This window comes from Mustela lutreola, chromosome 10, assembly GCF_030435805.1.
Source record: "Mustela lutreola isolate mMusLut2 chromosome 10, mMusLut2.pri, whole genome shotgun sequence".
NCBI lineage: Eukaryota > Metazoa > Chordata > Mammalia > Carnivora > Mustelidae > Mustela > Mustela lutreola.
Genome location: NC_081299.1, coordinates 82232564 through 82248291, shown reverse-complemented (window position 1 = coordinate 82248291; position 15728 = coordinate 82232564). Strand labels below are relative to the sequence as shown.

Sequence of the window (15728 nt, the reverse complement as noted above, 5' to 3'; positions counted from 1 at the left end):
CTAACAGAAATGGAAAAAAAAAAGTTAAACTTCTGACCTGGCAAAAATTAAGGAGGTTGTAATTTTACCTGGGAAAATTATAAATGGTTCAATTTAGAAAATATACTCAAAACTGGGAACAAAGAAGGCAATGCTGTAAAAATAATTATGCAGTCAATCCACAGGCTTACCTACAATAAGCCTCTCCTAATTTATTCATAATACCACTTAATCTACCTAAATATTTTGTCACTATCAACATCTATATTCTATGAAACACTCATGGACTTGATTAACTTTTTCTGTTACTCTGACCTTAAAGTAAACTGATACACTTTAATCAAAAAATTAGTTATCTGCCTTGATTCCAAAGCCTCACCAAAAATAAAAGTCCTACTAAAGACACAATAGAATAGGTGATGTTTTATGTAAAACCATTTGAAGACCTTGCAGTCTATCCACTATTCCTTATTAGTGGTTCCAAATGGTCTATGGACTAAAAGATGTTTCTGAAACTAAAACAAAGGATACTTAATAAGCTGAGAAATATACATGTACACTCCACTTGTGTATAACTTTACGTACTTCATGGTACTCCCCAAATCAAAACTACCCATAAACCTACGTGTGCTGTGTGTGTGTGTGCGCGCGTGTGTGTGTATGTATGTATATATACAACATCTATAAAATTCCAAGATCAATTTGATTTCTAAGTGTCTTTGAAGTTCATTCACACACTGATTCCTTACGAGTTACTGAGTACTGAGGTACCTGCGAGGCTCAGTCAGTTAAGTGTCTGACTCTTGATTTCAGCTCAGGTCATAAGATCCTGCCCCAGGTGAGGCTCTGCACTGGGTGTGGAGCCTACTCTAAGATCCTCTCTCTCCCTCTACCTCTGCCACTCCCCACCATTGGAGTGTGCATGCTCTAAAAATAAGTAAAACATAAACAGAAAAGTTAATTAGTATCAAGAACGTGTTTGGCACTGTTTGAGGCTCTGGGGGTACAGCAGTGAACAAGATAATTAGTAAGATCCCCAATGTTCTCTTACAGTCTATTGGTAGAGGTAGACTAACTAGTACACTACACTACAGGAGGATCTCCAAAACAAATATCACATTAGATACAACTGCCAACCAAGATTTATACTTTTCTCCCAAAGATCATGTAACATCAAAACCTACATTCTCTTCATACTGTTAGTCCCTCAGTTGTTGACTATTTTTAGAAGGGGTGGCTAATAAAAATTTATATTTTAGTGTAAATATTATGAAAATTTTCATTTCAGATCAGAATATAAGAACATGAAATGAGGGGAGGGCTAGCAAGAGGGTGGAAGAGTTAGAGACCTAGATTTCATCTGGTCCCGGGAATTTAGCTAGAGAGTTATCAAACCATTCTAAGCACCTACGAACTCAACAGGAGATCAAAGAAAAGCAGCAATTATGAACAGAAAAGCGGCCACTTTCTGGAAATCATATTCTATCCCTTTGCTGTATCTAACCTAACACTTAGAAATCAAATTGATCTTGGAATTTTATAGATGTTGTATATATATACATACATACACACACACGCGCGCACACACACACACAGCACACGTAGGTTTATGGGTAGTTTTGATTTGGGGAGTACCATGAAGTACGTAAAGTTATACACAAGTGGAGTGTACATGTATATTTCTCAGCTTATTAAGTATCCTTTGTTTTAGTTTCAGAAACATCTTTTAGTCCATAGACCATTTGGAACCACTAATAAGGAATAGTGGATAGACTGCAAGGTCTTCAAATGGTTTTACATAAAACATCACCTATTCTATTGTGTCTTTAGTAGGACTTTTATATAAGTTCTTCTTTCTTTAAAATTTTGGGATACAGTTTCTTCTAAGAGACCAAAATATACCCTAAGTCTAGTGTATGGCTTTGTTCTATTCACCTGTTGGCTTTGTTCTATTCACCTGTCTGATCACATTCTCTTTTTTATTATTAAATTTTTCCTTTCTTTTTTCAACTAACTTTTTATCTTACCAATTCTTTTTTTAAAATCTTTTCTAGTTTTCATTTTTATAGTCATATTCCATCCCTTCATTGTATTTACCCTTATTTTTGTTTATCTATGTGTGTGTATATATACACACACACAAATACATTTTTCTTTCTTTTAAATTTGGGAGGCATTTTCTTCTAACAGACCAAAATACATCCCAAATCAAATCTAGTGTGTGACTCTGTTCTATTCACTAGCCTGATCATATTCTCTTTCCGTGCCCCCCCCCAAAATTTTGAGTCTCTTATTGGTTAAGTGTGTATTTTTCTGGGGTCACTGTTACGCTTTAAGCATTTTGTTCTCTCATTCATCTATTCTCTAGACAAAACGACAAAACGGAATAACCTTAAAAAAAAAAAAAAAAAAGAATGAGGTGGTACCAACTGCTAGGGACCTAATCAACATGGACTTAGTAAGATGTTGGAACTAGAATTCAGAATGATGATTATAAAGATACTATCTGGGCTTGAAAAAAGCATAGAAGAAACTAGAGAATCCCTTTCTGGAGAAATAAAATCTAACAGTTGAAATCAAAAAGGTTATTAATAAGGTATAATAACAAATGGAGGCTCTAACTTCTAGGATAAATGAGGCAGGAGAGAGAAATAGGATAAAGAAGACCAAATGATGGAAAATAAAGAAGTTAAGGAAAAGAGAAATGAACAAGTAATAGAACACAAAGGGAGAATTCAAGAGAAAAACTGAAACAATTTTAGAATTGAGATCCCAGAAGAAGAAAGAGAGGGGGACAGAAGGTATACTGGAGCAAATTACAGCAGAAACCTCCCTAATTTGGGGAAGGAAACAGGCATCAAAACCCAGAAGGCACAGAGATGTCCCTTCAAAATCAGTAAAAAATAGGTCAACACCCTGACATCTAAGAGTAAAACTTACAAATCTCAGAGACAAAGAGAAAATCCTGAAAGCAGCTTGGGACAAGAGGTCTGTAAGCTACAAGTATAGAAACATTAGATTGCCAGCAGACCTATCTAGAGACCTGGTGGACAAAACAGGGCTGGCATGATATATTCAGGGTACTGAACAAGAAAAATATGCAGCCAAGAATACTATACCCAGCTAGGCTGTCACTGAAAATAAAGAGAGATATAAAAAGCTTCCAGGACAAATAGAAACTAAAAGAATTTGTAATCACCAAACCAGCCCTACAAGAAATATTGAAAGTAGTCCTCTAAACAAAGAGAAAGCTTCAAAGTACCATAGACCAGAAAGGAACAGAGACAATATACAGTAATAGTCAACTTACAGGTAATACAATAGCACTAAATTCCTAACTTTCAATAGCTGCCCTGAATGTAAATGGGCTAAATGCCCCAATCAAAAGACACAGGGTATCAGATTGGATTAAAAAAAAAAAAGAAGAAGAATTATCAATATGCTGTCTGCAAGAGACTCATTTGGACCTCTAGATTTCAAGTGATGGGGTAGAAAATCATTTACCATGCTAATGGACATCAAAAGAAAGCTGGGGTGGCAATCCTTATATCAGTTCAATTAGATTTTAGTTAAGCCAAAGACTATAATAATAAGAGATGAGGAAAGACACTATATCATACTTAAAAAGGTTTATCCAACACGAAGTTCTAACAGTTGTAAATATTAATGCCAATATGGGAGCAGCCAATTATATAAGCCAATTAATAACAAATCAAAGAAACACATAGACAATAACACAGTAATAGTAGGGGACTTTAACAGCCCCCTCACTGAAATGGACAGATCATCCAAGCAAAACATCAACAAGGAAATAAAGGCTTTAAATGACACACTGGACCAGATGGACTTCACAGATATATTCAGAACATTCCATCCCAAAGCAACAGAATACACATTCTTCTCGAGTGCACATGGAACATTCTCTAGAATAGATCACATCCTGGGTCACAAATCAGGTCTCAACCAGTACCAAAAGACGGGGATCATTCCCTGCATATTTTCAGACCACAATGCTTTGAAACTTGATCACAAGAGGAAAATTGGAAAGAATTCAAACACATGTAGGCTAACGAGTATCCTACTGAAGAAAATTAAAGAATTTTAAATTCTTTTTAAAGAATTCATTTTAAATTAAAGAATTTTAAAAATTCATGGAAACAAATGTAAATGAAAACAGAACTGTTCAAACTCTTTGGTATCCAGCCAAAGCGGTTCTAAGAGGAAAGTATATAGCAATACATGCCTTTCTCAAGAAACAAGAAAGGTCTCAAATATATAACCCTAAACCTAAAGGAGCTGGAGAAAGAAGAGCAAAAAAACCTAAACTCAGCAGAAGAGAAATAATAAAGATCAGAGTAGAAATCAACGAGACAGAAACCAAAAGAACAGCAGAATGACCAATAAAACTAAGAGCTGATTCTTTGAAATAATTAATAAGATGGATAAACCCCTAGACAGACCTATCAAAAATAAAGGACCCCCCAAAAAGAATCCTGAATGAAAGAGGAGAAATCACAAACAACACCAAAGAAATACAAACAATAACAAGAACTTATTATGAGCAACTATATGCCAACAAATTAGACAATCTGGAAGAAATGAATGCATTCCTAGGAACATATAAACTACCGAAACTGAACTAGGCAGAAACAGAAAACCTAAACAGACCCATAATCAGCAAGGAAATTGAAGCTGTAATAAAAAAAATCTCCCACAAACAAGAGCCCAGGGCCAGATGGCTTCCCAAGGGAATTATACCAAACTTTTAAAGAAGAATTAATACCTATTTTCTGGAAACTGTTCCCAAAAAACAGCAATGTAAGTTAAACTTCCAAACTCATTTTTTGAGGCCAACATTACCCTTGATCCCAAAACCGACAAAGACCCTATTAAAAAGAAGCACAGACCGATATCCCGGATGAAAATGCATGTAAAAATTCTCAGCAAAATACTAGCCAATAGGATCCAACAGTACATTAAAAGGTTTGTTCAATACAACCAAGTGGGATTTATTCCTGGACTGCTAGGTTGGTTCAACATGCACATATCAACCAACATGATACAATATATTAATAAAAGAACAAGAAACATGAGATACTCTCAATTGATACAGAAAAAGTATTTGACAAAGTATAGCATCCTTTCTTGATTAAAACTCCACAGTGTAGGGTTAGAGGGAACATACCTCAATATCATAAAAGCCATCTAAGAAAAACCCATATAATGAGAATATCATTATAAATGGAGAAAAACCGGGTGCCTGGGTGGCTCAGTGGGTTAAGCCGCTGCCTTCGGCTCAGGTCATGATCTCAGGGTCCTGGGATCGAGTCCCGCATCGGGCTCTCTGCTCGGCAGGGAGCCTGCTTCCTCCTCTTTCTCGCTTCCTGCCTCTCTGCCTACTTGTGATCTCTCTCTGTCAAATAAATAAATAATAAAAATCTTAAAAAAAAAAAATTAAAAAAAAAAATGGAGAAAAACCAAGAGCTTTTCCCCTAAGGTCAGGAAGATGGCAGGGATGTCCTCTATCACCATTGCTATTCAACATAGTACTAGAAGTCCTAGCCTCAGTAATCAAGACAACAAAAAGAAATAAAAAGCATCCAAATCAGCAAACAAGTCATGAAACTCACATTCTTTGCAGATGATATATGACATTTTATGTGGAAAACCCAAAATTCTCCACTTCAAACCTGCTAGGACTCATACAAGAATTCAATAAAATGGCAGGATATAAATTCAATGCACAGAAAGCAGTTGCATTTCTATAAACCAACAAGACAGAAGAAAGAAAGCAGGGAGTTGAACCCATATACAATTGCACCCAAAATCACAAGATACCTAGGGATAAATCTAACCAAAGGGGAAAAGAATCTGTGCTCACAAACTATAGAAAGAAATTGAGGAAGATACAGAGAAATGGAAAAACGTTCCATATTCACAGATTGGAAGAACAAATATTGTGAAAATGTCCATGCTACCAAGAACAATCTACACATTTAATGCAATCCCTACCAAAGTACTGTGATGAACATTTTTTTTTACAAAATGGAACAAATAATCCTAAAATTTGTATGGAAACAGAAAAACCCCTGCGTGGCCACAGAAAGGCTGAAAAAGAAAACCAAAGCTGCAGGCATCACAATGCCTGACTTCAAGCTCTATTACAAAGCTGTAATCATCAGACAGCATGGTACTGGCATAAAAACAGACACACAGATCAATGGAACAGAACAGAGAGCCCAGAAATGGACCCTCAACTCTATGGTCAACTAATCTTTGACAAAGCAGGAAAGAATGTCCAGTAGAAAAAAGACAATCTTTTCAACAAATGGTGTTGGGAAAATTGGAAAACCACATGCAGAAGAATGAAAATGGACCACTTCCATACACCACACACAAAAATAGATTTAAAAATGGATGAAAGACCTAAATGTGACACAGGAATCCATCAAAATTCTTCAGAAGAACACAGGCAGCAACCTCTTCAACCTCAGCCATAGCAATTTCTTCCTAGACACATAGTCAAAGGCAAGGAAAGCAAGACAAAATGAACTATTGGGACTTCATCAAGCTAAAAAGCTTTTGCATAGCAAAGGAAACAGTCAACAAAACCAAAGACAACCAACAGAATGGGAGAAGATATTTGCAAATGACATATCAGATAAAGGGCTAGTATCCAAAATCTACAAAGACCTTATAGAACTCAATACCCAAAGAACAAATAATCCAAGGAAGAAATGGGCAAAAGAATGAACAGACATTTCTCCAAAGAAGACTTCAGATGGCTAACACATGAAAAAGTGCTCGACATCACTCGGCATCATGGAAATACAAATCAAAACCACAATGAGATCCACCTCACACCAGTCAAAATGGCTACAATTAGCAAGTCAGGAAATGACAGATGTTGACGAGGATGCAGAGAAAGGGGAACCCTCCTATACTGTTGTGGGAATGCAAGCTGATGCAGCCACTCTGAAAAACAGCATGGAGATTCCTCAAGTTGAAAACAGAGCTATCTCTCATCCAGCACTACTGGGTATTTACTCCAAAGATACGATGTAGTGATCAGAAGGGGCAAGTGCACCCCAAAGTTTACAGCAGCAATGTCCACAATAGCCAAACTATGGAAAGAGCCTAGATATCCATCAACAGATGAATGGATGAAGAAGATGTGAGATAGATAGATAGATGAAAAGGAATGTTATGCAACCATCAAAAAAATGAAATCTTGCCATTTGCAACAACATGGGTGGAACTACAGGGTATTATGATAAATGAAATAAGTCAATCAAAGAAAGACAATTAACATAAGATCTCACAGACATCAATGTGGAATTTGAGAAACAAGGCAGAGGAGCATAGAGGAAGAAAGGAAAAATGAAACAAGACAAAACCAGAGGGGGAGACAAACCGTAAGAGACTCAATCTCAGGGGTGGAGGGTGGTGGGAGGGATGGGGAGCCTAGGGGATGGACACTGGGAAGGGTATGTGCTATGGTGAGCGCTGTGAATTGTGTAAGACTGATGAATCACAGACCTGTACTCCTGAAACAAATAATACATATGCTAATAAAAAAATAGATAAATAAAAACCAAAAAAGAAAACATAAAATGAGGGAATGTGGACTTTTTAATCATATGACTAAGCATATTTCCATATATAAAAACACTCCATGCTGTGAAGTGTGTAAACCTGCTGGCAATTCAAAGACTGTACCCCTGGGGATAAAAATACATTATGTTTATAAAAAAATTAAAAAAAAATTTAAAAATTAAAAAAAGAAAAACACTCCATACCTGGAAAAGAAAAAAGACACAAGAAAATATATAGCCTGTATTAGTTCATGAAACACATAGGCCATTTATTAGCCTATCAGAGAAGTAAGGAAGTCAGGGTGTCTCTGGGTTATAGATCTGTGATCTCTCAGAAGACAAAGTACAATAACTTGGACTTCTTTCCAAGATCTTTTCCCTTCCACTCCCCAGGTAAACCCACAAACTTTTGGTATGTGAATGTAAAACCAGTAATAATTGAAATGATTTCGAAGAACCAAAGCAACAACAATGTAGTAATGCTTTTATTCGTGCATATAGGTTGTATAAAAATTACAGAAACCTCTAATCACAACATTTCCCATGTTATTCAGCCTTCTTAAAGCCTTTTGCTTAAGATGTTCTTCCTAAATTCAAAATAATATGTTAAAAAAAAAAGTAAAAACTATTTCTATTTGAATACTTCCCAAGTGGTTTTCTACCTCAATTCTATAGTGAACATCTTCACCTCTGATCAGTCTATTCTTTCCTTGAATGACCTTTGCTCTTCAGTGGTATTTACCTACAGTTTTGACATAAAAAATGGTCTCACTCACTAATTTATCATTTGTTAAATCCATCCAGGATCAAAATATTGTGAGCCCTCTCACACTTACCAATCTCTCTGTTCTCACATCCTTAACAATTCATTTCTTGTTTTCTTACTTCCCTGATTCATTTTACAGCTGCTTCAAACCCTCTGCTTATGTACTCATTCCCAGTAATAGTTGGGAGTTCCTCAAGCTGTTTTGGCCCCCAAGTCCTAGCTTTACTTGCTCATGTGAACACTCCAGCTCTTCTGTCTCAAAACCCACCTTCTCATTTAATTTGTAAATCTATTATTTTAGTCACTCATTCACCAATATTCTAATTCTACACTTCCAACTATTTATCAACCTGAAGTGTCTCAAAACCCACCTTCTCATTTAATTTGTAAATCTATTATTTTAGTCACTCATTCACCAATATTCTAATTCTACACTTCCAACTATTTATCAACCTGAAGTACATTTCAAAACTTTATACTTCTACTTATTTATATAGTGGAAACTAACAAAATGTAAGTACATTCTCAATCTCTTAAGTCTTTCACACACTCAAGCATTAATAAAGAACTCTGGTAGTATCCATTATCAAACGCGAAACTGAGAGGAAAAACAGTTTCAATTCCAAGCAATTTTAAGTTAGACTTCAGGGAAAAGCATAACGTTATAGAAGCTGTTGGCTTTAGAAAAAATAAAAAAACAAAAGAATATGAGTTATGAAAAATGAATGTCTGTACACTATACTTTCCTATTTGGGAAAGGAGAAATTTAAAAAAAAAAAAAAAGGTTAACTAGAAATGCAGGTATATTCAGAGAGAGATTTCTTTTATTCTGCTAGCTGTTAAGACTAACAGCCACCACACAAAAAAATCTTAGGTTTACTGTAAAAACTGGCTGTAACTGCATTTTTAAGAAGCTGCACAGGCCACTTTCCAAAAGCACCTTACGCGTGAGCTAGAAAAAATAGACACCTAGACTAAACTAGAAGTCTCATGTGCTGAAATACTCTCAAACCATTATAACAAAATGAAATGACATTACATAAAAATGTCTTCACATAGAAGTTAAAATGAAAACCCCAGAGTTTTGAGTACCATATATCAGAATCTGAGGAATGATTTCAGTTCTTTCACATAAAGCAAAATGTCACACTTTCAGCAATAATAAATCCTGCTATTATAGAATAATAATTAGCAGCACTGGCAGAAATATATATTACTTAACTTAAAGGAATATTCCATATCCACAGCTATAAAGAAATGACTCAAAAATTTTACAGTTGTCAAGGCTCCTTCCCACTAACAAATTGTTACAAACTCCTTTCAATGAAGTCCAATCTCAGTACTAGCTGGAGCTAGTTGTTTTCTTTTTTAATGTTTCACTTTTATTTCTGAAGGAAGGAATGCTTTACAATTTAATCTTAATACACTAACTTAATAGATATTTACCGGAGACTAAGGTTCTAATGACATTAACTTTGGTTACTTCTAAAATTATTTTTATGACACAAAAACCAGGTAGGTGTATATTTAGAAAGAAAGTCTAGACACATAACGGAAAGGCCACTGAGATTTTTTTAGAAACAAAATTCTATAGTAAGGTAAATTTGAGGAAACATTTTGGATAAATCTGGAATATAACAATGAAATGCTGTTCTGTATCTGATAACCATAGAAGTTTCTTTATAATATGGTCTATAAAAGTACCTTTTTTGAAACACTTAGATGACAATAGCATATTTTTCGAAGCAAGTGTAATCACTAGTTCTTAAAGGTCTTTTTTGCCATTTGCTTATATGAAAGAAAATTCAAATCAGACTCTGAGAACATAAACAGATTCTCATCTTTTTATGATAAGGGGAAAAACAAGGCTTTAAGGAATATTATTCCATCATTCCAAGAATCAATTCATTTTTTGGTCATAAAATACATTAAGTATCATTCCTAAACATGCTTTTAACAGACAATTCTTTCCACCAAAAACAAATCCCCTTTTCCACTATCTTCCCTTTGAAAGTGGAACTATCATCCATCAACCCATCAAGTCTAAGCCCAAACTAATACTTCTCCCAAACTAGTCTATTTCCAAATAACTCAAAAGTTCTAATTTCTTGATACATCATTTCCTCCATATTCTAAGAACATAAAACTGAGGACACCTTAATATCTCTGGAGCAGATTATTGTAAAAGTGCTTAACTACTCTATGTAGAGCAGTGACCCCCACATACACATACACGAAATACAAATGGAAGAAAAATCCTTTTTAAAATGTAAATTGGTAAAGTTTAAAGTCCTCAACAAATCAAATCCTATATCCAAACCCCTATCTGGACTCAACTTCAGTCATTCCCCCCTCTCATATTTCACATTCCAGCCCAAAAAACAAAAAACTAAGGGTAGTTCCTGATTCCCAGAGATAGCCTACTGTTTCAAACAGAAATCCAACTTATTTTGGATTGCACAACTTAGTTAACTGATATGGAACATGTCCAATACTGCAGAGAATTCCCTTGTGCTTCTTGTTAAACCTCAAACCCATAGGCAACATTTATACTTAAAATAGATTATCTGTTCTTTATTAAACTTTATAAAAATGGGATCACAGATTCATTTCAGTGATTTCTGTTTTCTGTCTGGCTTCTTGTGCTTCATATACTGTCTTAATATTCACTCATATTTTTGTATTTGTTAATAGTCATTCTTTTGTTACTAATTAGTACTCTACTATATGATTATACCACAAATCATTGTCCCATTTTCCTATTCTGTGTCACAGACATTTGGTAATTTCAAGTTTGGGACCATCATGAATAAATTTTTTTATATACATTTTGTACAAGTCTCCTTCATTGGGTAAAAACCTAGATGTAGAAGTACTGGGTGATAGGCCATGTTTATGTTTAACTTTATAAGATAATGACAAGCTGTTTTCCAAACTATTTTACACTTTTACCAGCCATGGTGAATCGTTCCACTTGCTCTATATCTGCATCATTTATGTTGCCAATCTGTTTAACTTTAGCCAAAATTCTAGTTGGCATGACAAGATACCTCATAGCAATTATAACTTGCTTTTTCTTGATGACTAGTATGTATTTTCATGTGCTCATTAGCCAGTCATATACCTTCTTTTATCTATTTCAAAAATTAGGCTATTTGTATTTATAGATGTGAAAGAATTATTTCAAAGAAAGAAAATTCTTTATATATTCTGCAGAGAAGTCCTTTGTCAAAAATATGTATTAATATGTGAATATTAGTATCTTTTCCCAATCTGTGACTTGTCTTTTCATTATCTTAAACAACATCTCCTGATGAGAAGGTTTTCATTTAGGTAAGATGTGGAGTTTATAAACTATTGCTTTATGGGTAGTGGTTTTCGTGTCTTTCCTAATAAATCTTTACCTCAGGTTGTGAATATATTCTATAATTATTTTTAAAAAGCTTTTACATTTTGTTTTTTAGGTTTAGGTATATATTCATCTATTATTTCTGTACTGTATTAAGTAATTTGAGTTTCTTTTTTTCATATGTGTTTCCAACTGTTTTCTGGCACCATTTCTCCAACTGAATGACCAAGACACCTTTGTAAGTAATCAGTGGACCTTAAATGTAGGTGTTTACTTCTGCACTCTATTCTGTAAATACTCACCTTGCTAATACTAAACTGTCTGATTACTACAAGTCTACTGTGAATCTTGAAATTATATCGTGTTGACTTTTTTCTTTTGGAAATGGTTTTATTTAGTTCATCTAGATTCTTTTTTATTTCCACATAAAATTTAGAATCCACTTGTCAATTTCAATTTAAAAGCCTGTTGAGCTTGACTGACTTGAAGATTCAATTCCATTCAATTTAGGAGAAAATGGCATTTTAACATATTGAGCTTTCTGATTCATGAACATGGTTTCTTTCTCATTTAGGTCTCTAATATCTCTCTGCCATGTCTTGTATAGTTACTGGTATTAATGTCTCCCACACTATTTGTTAAATTTATTCCTTAATATTTTGTCTTTCTCATATTTTTGTAAAAGCATTTTTAAATTTTCATTTTCTAATAATTAGCTAATAATATCAGGAAACTATTTTTGTATAATGAACTTGTATTATGTAACCCTTCTAAATTCAGTGATCAGTTCTATGAAATATTTTGGAGAGTCCTTTGGGTTTTTTATTTTAAAAATCATGCTGGCACAACACGAATGGACTAGAGTGTATTATGCTAAGAAAAGTAAGTCAGAGAAAGACAAATATGTGATATCACTCATATGTGGAATTTAAGAAATGAAACAGATGAACAAGGGGAAGGGAAGGAAAAGTAAAATAAGATAAAACAGGAAGGCAAACCATGAGAGAATGTATGTTAAGAGAACAAACTGAGGGTTGCTAGAAGGGAAAAGAGTAGAGGGATGGGATAAATGGGTGATGAATATTAAAGAGGACACTTATTGGGATGAGCACTGGGTGTTATATGTAAGTGATGAATCATTAAATTCTGAAACCAATACTATACTTTATGTTAACGTAAATTAGTTGAATTTAAATTTTTAAAAAATTACATAGCAAATAGTTGAATGGCAAGTTAATACGAAGTCAGATATTTAAAAATAGTAACCAAATATCATATGCAGTACTGTGAATTGCCAGAAACACACTTCTCTGTAATTAATAAATGTAATAAATATAATAAAATTAAACTCAATTTCAAAATAAAAACAAAATGCTGACTGTGAATAAGATAGTTTGACTTCTACCTTTTTAATATTTATGGGTTTTATTCTACATGCACTTATGTAAGCAAAAAGTTGGAAAAATTGTGAACACAGAAATTCTTACTTCATTCCTGTTTAATTCAAGAAAAAACATTAAGTATTTCACTATTAAAGAATGGAATCTGTTTTAGGCTCTTATTAGACCTTTATTCGCCTTGTGGAAGTTCCCTTATCTTGCTAGTTTTCTGAGATTTTTATCATGAATGAAAATTGTATTTATCAAATGCTTTTTCTCTTTCTATTGACATGAAATTTTTTTCTTCTTCATTCTATTATTGTGATAAATTATACTGAGTTCACTTGCAAATGTTAAAACTTACAATCCTCCAGTATGCCTCAATTAATAATTATCGAATTATTATTTACATATTGCTGGATGTAATCTGCTAACATTTTGTTAAGAATGTCTGCATTTATGGCCACGGTGGCCAAACTGTGGAGGGAACCAAGATGCCCTTCAACGGATGAATGTATAAGGAAGATGTGGTCCATATACACTATACACTATGGAGTATTATGCCTCCATCAGAAAGGATGAATACCCAACTTTTGTATCAACATGGAAGGGACTGGAAGAGATTATGCTGAGTGAAATAAGTCAAGCAGAGAAAGCCAATTATCATATGGTTTCACTTATTTGTGGAGCATAAGAAATAACATGGAGGACATGGGGAGATGGAGAGGAGAAGGGAGTTGAGAGAAATTGGAGGGGGAGATGAACCCATGAGAGACTATGGACTCTGAAAAACAATCTGACGGTTTTGAAGGGGCAGGGAGTGGGAGGTTGGAGGAGCCTGGTGGTGGGTATTATGGAGGGCACATATTGCATAGAGCACTGGGTATGGTGCATAAACAATGAATTCTGTTACACTGAAAAGAAATTAAATTAAAAAAAAAAAAAAAAAAAAAAGAACGTCTGCACTTGAGGGTGGTGGGGTTATGGACATTGGGTGGGGTTATGGACATATGGACATTGGGTGGTGGGGTTATGGACATTGGGTATGTGCTATGGTGAGTGCTGTGAAGTGTGTAAACCTGGAGATTCACAGACCTATACCCCCACAGCTAATAACATTATACATTAAAAAATTTTTAAAATTAAAAAAAAAAAGAATGCCTGCATTTGTGTTAATAAAATATATTAGTTTGAAACCTTGACTCCTTACATCTTCTTTGTTAGATTTTGGCATCAGTTATAGCAGCATCATAAAGTAAAATTTGCAGTATTCCCTGCTTCTCTATTTTCTGAAAAAGTATACTGAAGAAAAAGTATACTTTGAAGCTTCATAACCTGAATGAAATCACCTATGCCTGGAGTAATCTTCATGGAGAAATTTTAAGTTCAATTTTTATAAAAGACACAGAGCTAATCTGTATTTATTATGGAGTTTATATCACTTTTGATAAATTAGGTTTCTAAAGGATTTTGTCTATTTCACCTAAGTTGCTGAATTTATTGGCATTGTTGCCGCTTGTAATATTGCCTTATTTTCCTATTAATATTCTGTAGGATCTGTACTGGTACCTCTACTTTCTTTTTTTTTTTTTTTTTTTTTTTTTTATTTATTATTTATTTATTTGACAGAGAGAAATCACAAGTAGGCAGAGCGGCAGGCAGAGAGAGAGAGAGAGAGGGAAGCAGGCTCCCTGCCGAGCAGAGAGCCCGATGCGGGACTCGATCCCAGGACCCTGAGATCATGACCTGAGCTGAAGGCAGCGGCTTAACCCACTGAGCCACCCAGGCGCCCCGGTACCTCTACTTTCATTCCTGATATCAGTATTATAGTTTTGACAGAGGATTATTAAACTTTTTGCCTAATATAAGCCTTTTCTAATATAAGTATATAGGTGTAGACATATTTTCCCCCCATGTACTTTCTTGCATTACAGCCAACAAATTTTGATATATTTTCACTTTTATTCAATCAGAAAGATACCTTATACTTTCTTAATTCATGTATTGTTCAGAATTACATAGTTCAATTTCTAAATTATTTGGTAATTTCTCAGATCCCTTACTGTTTTTGATTCCTACTTAAATTTCACTATAATCAGATACTACATGAGCTCTCAGCCATTTGAAATCTATTGAGTTTATTTTATGTCCTAAAATATAGACAGTCTATCACAGTGCTATGTACACTTGAAAAGTTATTCTGAAGTCAGGGTACAGTTTCCTGAATATGAGTTAAGTCCAGCTAAAGGACAACACTGTTCAAACTCTCTATGTACCTATTTTAAAGATCTAATTGTCCTATCAATTACTGTTAAATCAACTAATTTTAAAATATCCAACAATGATTATAGATTTTTCTCTTTGGCTTTATATATTTAATGAATGCTAAAGTTCTGTTATTACAGTATACAAACGTTTTCCAATATATTAACCCTTTAAACACACAAAAGATGCTTTTTTAGCATCTGGTAATACTCCTGGTCTTGAATTCTACTGACTGAAGTTAAAATAATCTCAACTTTCTTGTGCTTGTTGTTTGCACAGATATTACTTTTCACCCTTTTTACTTTCATTCTGTGTCTTTCTACCTCAGTCTGACTCTAGTAATAGGTACTACAGTTAGCACCAGTCTGACAATCCAGTCTGACAATCTCTGCCTT

General features: G+C 34.3%; 1 protein-coding gene across 4 annotated transcripts in view; it reads right to left on the bottom strand.

Moving 5' to 3' along the window:
• Positions 1–15728, bottom strand: part of PTBP2 (polypyrimidine tract binding protein 2) — an 86642-nt gene that overhangs the window by 38879 nt on the left and 32035 nt on the right. The gene's annotated exons all lie outside the window — the stretch shown is intronic.